General features: G+C 49.3%; 1 long non-coding RNA gene across 2 annotated transcripts in view; it reads left to right on the top strand.

Moving 5' to 3' along the window:
- The first annotated feature begins 280 nt into the window (after nt 1-280).
- The window catches only part of LOC114486984 (uncharacterized), a 204,440-nt gene continuing 195,307 nt past the window's right edge, over nt 281-9,413 (top strand). Inside the window, exon 1 of one of the 2 annotated variants that reach the window (XR_003681532.2) lies at nt 281-745. This is a non-coding gene — a long non-coding RNA (uncharacterized lncRNA). The remainder of the gene's footprint in view (nt 746-9,413) is intronic. The other variant, XR_003681531.2, reaches the window with a different exon arrangement.

Here is a 9,413-nt window from a genome sequence, read left to right as displayed (position 1 = left end):
CCTCTCCCCCCACCCCACTAGCCCCCAGCCCTGGCCTTTCAAGGCCCCTGCGAGTCGCGGGCAAGGCCGGACCGAGCCAGGCGGCCGGCGGGCCCTGAGCAAGGGGCTCTCCAGGCCGCGCGGCCGCACAAAGCGGGGAGTGCGGCGGCGGCAGCGTGAGGCGCGCCCCCTCCCGCGAGCCGGCCGAGCGCGCGCCCGCCCCCCCGTCCCCCGCCCCAGCCCCCGGAGCGCCATTCGCGGAGCGGCTTACGCTAGTCGCCGGGCGTACGGCGCCCCAGCGGCCGGGGAGGTGCGCTGCCCGGCTCCCGTAAAGTTATTGTGAATGGGGAGCGGGTGACGTCAGCGCCGAATGTCAACAATGTAGCGATTGAGAGTGTGGGCGTTCCGGGGAGAGCGGGAGCCGAGCGGCCCGGAGCAAACAGCGCCGAGCAGCCGCCGCCTCAGCAGCAGCGGCAGCAGCGACCGTGCACGCCCGGGCTGCGGTCGCAGCAGCGCTAACGCGAGCGCCCGCCGCCGCCCTAGCCACCCCGCCTGCCCACTCCCGCTGCCGCCGGGCTCTCGCTTTCTCCCCGGCCTCCCCTCGACCCTTCCCCTCCCCCTTCCCGGCACACTCGGGGGGCTGGGAACGTGCTGCCATGTGATGCGCGTCCTCTCCGCGAGCTTTCGGTGACCCCCCCTCCCAGGCTGCGGACCGGGAGGACGCGGGGAAGAGGAGGCGGAAAAGGACGCAAAGTTCTCTGGCGAGGTGAGTCCCCGGCCGCGGGTGCCGGGCCCCGGCGGCGGGCGGGGCGGCGGCGGGGCAAGTTGGCGGGGGGAGCGCGCGCGCGGGGCAGGAGGGGAAGCGTGGGGAAGCGGCGCGGGAAGGGAGCCGCGGCCGCCGGGCGCGCAGCCGCCCGCCGAGCGCCCTGCCCGCTTTTATGGCATTTTCTAGGAACGGTAAGGGGGTGGAAGCCGAGACGGCGGACGCGCTGCGACGACCGTGCGCTCTCTCGCCTGGCTGTTTACGGCGGGCGAGGCGGCATTGTATTTTGCTCGCGTCGACGGGTGTTTTGGAACAGCAGGGGGAGGAGGAGCAGAGGGTAATAAGTCAGGCGTGGGGAGGGCGGGCTGGAGGGAGGCGCGCGTCCGCGCGAGCCGAAGCAGCTGTCAGACCCACGGCTCGCTCCCGGCCCCGCGAGGCCCGGGCGCCCCGGCCCCCAGCGCGCGACCGCGGTACCAGGCCGGGCGGCCTCCTCCCTGCCCGCGGCGTCCGCGCCCGGGGCTGCTCCGCGAAGCTTTGCGCTCGGCTGTCAGTCGCCGCCGGGTAGCTGGGACCACAGCGACTGGCGGGGCATCAAAGCCCAAGTTTAGGGTCCCGGGAAGAGGCAGGCTGCTGGCTCGCGGCGCAGACCTTAGGCTGCGCGCTGAGTGGAATCACTACTACCAATGACCGGGTTATTGAAATGCGTCCCAGGGAGCTCAGGCCGAGGGGCTCGTGCCTTCAGAGAGGGAAATCTTGCACCTTCCTCCCCCAAGATTCTGCATGAAATCAAAGTGCCACACACACCCTCCTCTCGCTGCCCACACTAAAGTCTGCAAGCCCCAGAAGCTCCACCTAGGAGAGAAGTTTATCCAGGGGACACCTCTCCACCTACCCCACGCCGAGGCGCCCTGTGGGGTCTCGCACTTTTCCTCCTCTCACTGGGTGGGTGCCCAGGAGCCGAGCGCCGATGCAGAGGGAGGCGGGCGGCGCTCCTGGGCTACCCCAGCTGCGAGAGGGGACTCGAGTGAGCATCTCGGCGACCTCGGTTTGGCCGAGGGTTTGCAGGAACTCGGACCGTGAGAGGAAGCCTGCAGGGCCGGGTGTACGCGTGTGAAAGGGGCCGCGCACCCCTGGCTTCGGGGGCCGTGGGCGCGCAGGGTATCCCCAGCATCCTCTCGCGGGTAGGGGAGTTTGATAACTTGGGGGAAGTTCCTGCATAACCGCTGTCCGATGGTTTTGTCTGTGGCCCGAGAAGGAGCGCCTCGCAATGTGCCTGTCCGGTCACCGTCGTCGCCGCGACCCTTGGGCCCTGGGAAACAAGAGGGACGAGGGCGCCTCACCCCCGACTGAGCTGCACACTCGCGGCTGTGGGGCGGGCGGCTGGACGCGGCGTTTCCTCGGTTTTCACCGTCACTGTCTGGTGCTGCAGTCTCTGACTCCCTGTGTACGTTTCATCTGTTGAGTGTGTTTAATTAAAAAGGGTAATTACTTGAGATAAAAATCCTTTCCTGTCTAGTGCGAACCTTGGCGGAGATGATGCCTAATGAGATATTTTGCTTTTGTCTGTTTAGAGTAAAATTAGAGATGTTAACTCTGATAACGGTTTTCTCAGATCATTGAAATGTAACATGTAGGAAAGTCATGTCGAGCTGCGAAGGCTCCGGCTGACATGAAAGAAGCTGAGCGGGAAGGGCTGCCCCTCCTTCAGTGGAGAGGCTCTTTTGGTAAGGCGGCGGCGTCTTGCTTAAAATGTGAGATTGCCCCCACCCTGGTGCTCTGGCAGCTCGCAGCTCGCGAGTAAACGGCTTTTTTTCCTTCTTCCAGGTAATAGTAAACGTGAGTCAAAATGACATCTTGTTAGAATTAGTCTTTAGTCCGTAAGAGAGGTTGCTAAATAAGCGTTGCATTCAAACTGCTTCCGTGAAAGGTCTGTCAGCATTTCCATTATAAATTCAGGTTTTCAGGAGTTTATCATTTCACCCCAAAACTTTGAGTGGCTGAAATGTTTTTCCCTCCTAGTGTTCTGTCTTAAAAAATGCATGCATTGTCTACTTCCATCCTATTTGCTGTTCCTGAAACTTGAATATCATTCAAATGGGGGTCCCAGAAATGGAAAACACAACCATGGAATGAAGTACTTTTGTTAGAACGTACTTTATTTGTGCTGAATAATACTTTCATTTTGGATTTTGGAAGACATTACGTTTGCCACTTGGTAATCATAAATGTGTTAATTCTTTTGGTGTCCATCAGTTCTGCAGGTGGATTGCAATTGTCAGTTCGTGTTGTATGTGCCAGGATTACGTGACAGAACATTCTCCTCATATATGTGTGTGTCTGAGCTCATAGCTAAATTATACGCATGCCTGTTAGTTACCTGTCAGTTCTTTGTATGTTGCATGTGAGCATTTTCCATAGAGGAGAAGAGGTAAGGGAGGGAGGGAGTCAGGGACACCCGCACCCCGCAAGTCACTTTTCAGTGTTATCAGTGCCTGGAAGAGAGCCATTCTTTTGAGTTATGCCTTTGACTCAGTGTCCTCAGGCAAGTCCCTTCCAGTCACTCACCTCTGGCTGCAGTGTGAGGGGCTTAATTATTTGCAAACTACTCTGACATCCTTGGATGAAAGGCACTGCATAAATGCAAAGTATTGTTCTGATATGGAATTTAATGATCCATTACAGTTCATCAGGAAAATGCACTTTGCAGTGGTAGTCAGAAACGTTTCCACCTGATGGAGGGTAATAATTACTGCCTAAAAGTAGGTTCAGATTACAGATGAGACAATTAACTCTAGCCATGTGCTCTTCAATTTGTTGCAATTCATTTTGTGATCAAAGTGAGTCGCAGAGAGCCAGATGGTCAGGTTCACATTCACATCTCTCCTAGGCCAGCGCTTCACTTCTGAGCCCACTGTCTGCACAGCCAATGGGGACTTACTCATTAGCGCTTGTGAGCTGTTCCTCAGAATTTGTGATCGGGGCTCCTGTAATGCCAACAAAAGGGCTCAGGCCAATCTGTATTGTTGGGAGCAGTTTAATTTTACTTGGATTAACTCATGCTTAGTGTCTCTGGTATGGATCCAGCCTTAACAAGGGAGGAGAGAGATCCTAGTGGCTGTCTAGCTCAGCAGGGCTGGGCTCCACTGCTCTACTTTTTGTATACCTCAGATTTCAGGGGGTACAGTGTCTGGCTTCTTGTAAATGTTGGCTTATACTCAGTTAAATAAATACCCTCCCTGTCTGGCTGAGGGCTTGGAGAGAAGGACCAGTTTCATGGGCATGTGACCTGCACTGTTGCACAGGGCCCCTTCCCCCTCTCAGAAGGACCTCACACGTGGTTAGTCTTCTGCTGTTGCCTTCTTGAGAGCCTTAATAATTCTTGAACATGGGGCCCTTCATTTTCATTTCTCGCTGGTCTCCGTGAGGAGGGGGCACGACGTGGAGTGGCAGGCAACCACTACTATGTCTCAGTTCCTTGTCGTCGACTGTTGCCAGGCAGGAATGGGTGGGAATGCTGGCTTTGTGTTGCCACATCTTCTGATTTTTCCGAGGGAAGCTGGATATCAGGGCTTTTAATGTGGAATCCCCTAATTTTTAAATATTCACTCAAACATTTTCTAAACGCTGGGTGGGAACACTGTAAGCGCCAGAGCTGGCCTGCAGGCTGCCTGGTTCCCGCTGCTGAGTGAGCTAAAACGTCTTATTGTTTAATATTTCTGTATTTGGTGATTTTCTAAAGGCCTGGCACATAGGAGACAGTTTGTGAGTCTCCACCAAGTGAATGGTTAACAGCGGTCAGGAAAATTGAAAAATGGAAGAAAAACAGAACTCTAAATCAAATGAAATCAACACTGAGTCCCACTCAGGGATCGATCGCTTTCTTTTTAACAGAGAATACAACGTGAAAGTCCAAATAATTAATATCAAGGGCACCGTATAATCCTCTGCAGGTAAATAATCCATTGCTTTCGGGTCACCTGCCCTCTATGTAGTTGTTATTGACCAAATGGTGTAACATGCCTGTGTAATGCCTCAGGACTCCTCCAGGAGAATTTGACATTTGCGAACACCCACCAAAACAATAGCTGTGATTTATTGAATGTTCACCACGTGCCAGAAACAGTGCTAACTGCTTTCCCTGCACATAATCTTGTTAACTCTTCAAGGCAACCCTGTGAAGCAGGCATTGTGCCCATTCTACAGAAGAGGAAGGTTCTCGTTGGAAAGAATTTCATCAGAATGCAGTGTGTGTTGTCCTGACTGTCTAAAGGTTATTTCCCTGTCCTGTATACACAATCCAGCCCTGAGTCAATGACTGGGCATGGGGGTAGGGGTCATAGCATACAGAGAACCCAGTTCCTACCCTCACGTACAAGGAACAGGGAACAATGCAATATGCAACATATCTGTCAAAATCTGCGATTCAGACAGCAAACACCGCATCTGCTTCCCTGTCTCCTCCTTTCCTTGTCGGGATGTTGAAGAGGCTCCGGTGACATATGACCCTGTCAGAGGCACTAGCAGTTCAGAAGTCAGGGCTGCTTGCAAAAATTGGCATTACTCTGGAAAAGAAGATAAGAAGCTTTTGGCAGAGCTGAAGCCGAGTTAGGGAAAGCAGCACCAAGGCCTTGGGAATGACAGAAAATCACTCCTGTATTGTCGATGACAGCGTATAACCCATTCCTATTCCATTTTTAAATTTTATGTAAATATTTACAAATTGTTCAAGTCCAAACTGAAACCTGCTGTGAATTAAACATTTTGTAAACTCAGATTGCCCAGAATATTACTCATCTTTTTTGGTCTGGGATGATATTTAATAGAAAAGTAGTTCTTTCTTTGTCAATTCAAGGTTTTTACTTATTTTCCCTTTTCTTCTTTTTTCTTTTTGTTAATTTCAAATGTCAGTTTCCCTAAAACTGAAACTTACTCTTACCATCAGTATGCCCCTCAGCTTCCCTAAAGCTGGAAGTCTGCTTAAAACCACCAGGATGTCCTTTTCAAGGACCCTTTCTCTTCTAAAGAATATGGAAATTGAACCTTGTCCTACTAATGGCACTACTTCAAAAATCAGGCAGGAATGTTGCCTTTGTTTTTCCTTGAGCTATTTTTTTCCAAAATAATAAATCTCCCCAGTCTGAAAGCATTTCACGTGCTTGTCCATCCTAGTCATTGGAAATTACAGCCAAAATGTCTCTCAGTCTTCCCCAGTGACCTCATAATCACCACTTCTCCAGCATATTCCCCTGGTTAACTTCTCTTTTGTTCCTCAGCCTGATAATAAATTGGCCTTTGGTTCTGAGATGTGTCATTTGCCTCCCTGACCTCTTCGTTCCTCTCCTGGTGGCAGTAGGACACGGCGCGGATGCCCCCTGCGAGCGGCTGCCTCTTCTGCTTGTGTCAGCTTTCATCTTCTCCTTTCCCAAGCATTTAAACCCTCCTCTTTCCAGTCCTCCCATACTTCTCGTGATTATCTCCATTTGTTTCTGAGCCTGCAGCTGGCATGTGGACAAACTCCAGGTTAGTCACAGAGGAAAACTTTTTGAGTTTCCAAGTCCATTGTCAAGTTTAGTCTTGCGCCATCCTTTTGTCTCTCCCTGGCAATTGCTTCAGGAGTTTCCTCCAGACTCTTCACAAGTCTACTCCATAGAAGGCTTAGCTTGGACTCTCACTTTGGAGTTTAAAGCTGGGAGAGCCCAGCGTGTTTACTCCTGTTCTTTTAAGTAGGGAAACAAAGTGAAGGTGCTGCTCAGGAAGTTTGCTTAGTCTCCGCGTACCAACAGATCATCGGCAGGTTTTATTTTCCTGTGTTCTCCTGAGAAACAGGAGCTCATGGATGCCATAAAATGGGCCAAGTGTCCAGAAATGCCATCCTTTAGGGGCAAGTGCCTCATTCATTCACTAAACAAACGTATACTGAGTATCTCTTACGTGGCAGGTGGAGTGCTAGGTGATCATGGTGCTAGCGGAGAGCAAAGCCAGTCCTGGCCCTGCCCCCATGAAGCACCCCATCTGGTAGGAGGGATGGCATTTATCAGACAGCCACAGATAACTTATTGCAAGTTCTGTGAAGGAAAGGTATTTTATGCACTGGAGGATGTACTGGGGAATGTGACCTGGTTGGGAGGTTGGAGCTGCCCTCCCCGAGGAATTGTGGAGTGAGCTACCATTAGGGCCTGTCTGAAACTGGAGGCTAGCTCTCCCAAACCTTTTAATTTACTCCTGTCTGTGGCCCTTTGGAGTATTGCATAAACCATGCTATAACCCGTGGAGTCATTTTGGCAAATAATGGTTCCTGTATACAGAGTCCAGAATTGATTTATTTACCTGTGTCTTTAGAACCTGATAAAAACAGAATTGTTAATTGCCAAGAATACTGTTCGCTTCTATACTTGGAAAAAAAGGCAAGTTAGCATTCTTATTTTGGACACATTGAGGGTCGTTTTGACAGTATTTGAATGATTAGAAGCTACACAGCCATGCCCTCCCAGTTGGCTGATGTGTGTGGGCCCCGGGGCGAGGGTCTCTAGTGAAAATGTGAGTCCAGCTTATCGGAAGCCCCTGCCTACCTGAGAGTGGGAGGGTCTCCAGCCTCTGCAGACCGAGGATGATTATATAGACCATTCTTAGCACAATTTAGGAGTGCGGACAGTGTCTATTTAGAACAAATTGACTTTCGTGTATGCTAAAACTCCTCTGTTTTCTTTTTCTCTGGTGGTAGCTAACCTGTGTTGGGAGCCTCCTATGTGTGTTACTGATATTAACTCATTTAATCCATATAATCACCTAGAGGCAGGTGTGATCATTGGAAGGTGAGGCACAGATGTCATCCAGCTAATGAGTAGCTGAGCTGGGATTGGACACTAGGTGTCTGATGCTAGAACTTGTTCTCTTAACCACTGTGCTATTCTGTGCCCCCTTTTCCTTTTTGCTCTCTACCAGGTCTCAGAAGTGGAAATATAGGCCATCTCACTCTGAAATACTGGATATTTTATTGACATCTATCTGAAAGATAAAATTGAAAAATAATTTCTCAGTGAACCTGAGTGAATGTATCTGTTGTCTTTCATCTGACTCACTTTCTAAGAATTGCATTCCTCATTTCTAAGTGTCCATCTGGGGATCAGAGCATGGAAGTGATGACATGTAAAGACAAAGGAAGAACTAGACACAGAACATGAAACCCATGACTTCCTTCCTTCCTTCCTTCCTTTCTTTTTGGATGAGGAAGGAAAAGGTGTAGGAAACCATTCCTATAATAGGTAGATTATTCTACTGAAGAGGAAGAATTTCATTCAGAACCAATTCCATTAGAGCTCCCAATTAGAAATATTAGCTGCCAGTAGCAGATAAAAGCAGGTAACCTTTGCTCTCATTCTAGTCAATTTCAGGAAGAGATTATCTTGCCAGATTAGCATGTTGCAACCTTCAACAGGAGATTTGAATGGTTTTAAAGGACTCGCTAGGCAGTTGGTTTGGCAGTGACCCTGATTACCCCGGGTTTGCAGGGTCACTGTTTAGAATGCTGACTCAGCTCTATCCTGGGCTGGACGTCCAAGTTGTCATCTTTAGACAAGCGGCATTATCCTTGGAGCTGCTGGAACATTAAGCATACGCTTGAAGCTTAATTTGGGAAATGATCAAGCGTATGAATGTACTGTGCTTATTTTTCAGTATTTAGTTCAAATTTTGGAGATGGCTAAATGGGGAGATGCTTAGTGTGTCACTGTTGGAGGTTTTAAGTGATTAAAAAAATCAAGCAGATGAGTGCATAAAGATTTCTATGCAAACAATGATGAGCTTAAATTAAAGCTGCTGATTTAGTATGAGAATTACTTGCATTGATTTGTAGAACATCTATATAGGTTCAAGCTTCCATATTATGCAAATGAATGAGCCCTGAAGAGTCAAACTGTGAAAAAAAATGAAATTAACTATAAAAGACATTATTACCCATTCAGCAAGAGGAAAATGTAGACATACTTAGCATTAACCCTTACTTTTCACATATCTCCTTGGTAAGATCTGCATCAGGGTGACGGTCCTTGCTGCAATTGTAAAGAAGCCAGCAAGGCTCACTCTCAGTTCTCCCAGTGGCCGCTTTCTGCCCTGACTTCTTCACTCTGTGCTTTGCTGCCTGTAGGCCACCCAGTGCCCTTAACCAGTCCCCTCCTTCCCTTTCAAAACCAATCTCAGAAAAGGATTTTTATGAAAACTATATTACTAGGGTATAAATAACTGAGCATACCTAGTGCATTAGTTCTTTCTGAAGCATCAGGTTATTAATAGGAGACAAAGCCAAAGAAGTAAAACCCTAGAGATGGGACTAGTAGAATTTCATACATTGGTAGGTACCCTGGTGATGGGAGGGAATTTCTGAGTGAAGAGAGGGCTCTTTATAAACCCAACCCTGGAGACAGAGAATATAGACAAGCAGATTAGAGCATATAAACCACTGTAGTATTGAAAATACGAAGGGCAAACCTAAGTGTCCATTGACAGATGAATGGATAAAGAAGATGTGGCAATATATACAATGGAATATTACTCAGCCATAAACAGAAATGAAATTGAGTTATTTGTAGTGAGGTGGATGGACCTAGAGTCTGTCATACAGAGTGAAGTAAGTCAGAAAAAGAAAAACAAATACCGTATGCTAACACATATATAT

This window comes from Physeter macrocephalus, chromosome 10, assembly GCF_002837175.3.
Source record: "Physeter macrocephalus isolate SW-GA chromosome 10, ASM283717v5, whole genome shotgun sequence".
NCBI lineage: Eukaryota > Metazoa > Chordata > Mammalia > Artiodactyla > Physeteridae > Physeter > Physeter macrocephalus.
The sequence above is the reverse complement of the archived record's forward strand: the minus strand, read 5'-3'. Positions and strand labels throughout refer to the sequence as shown.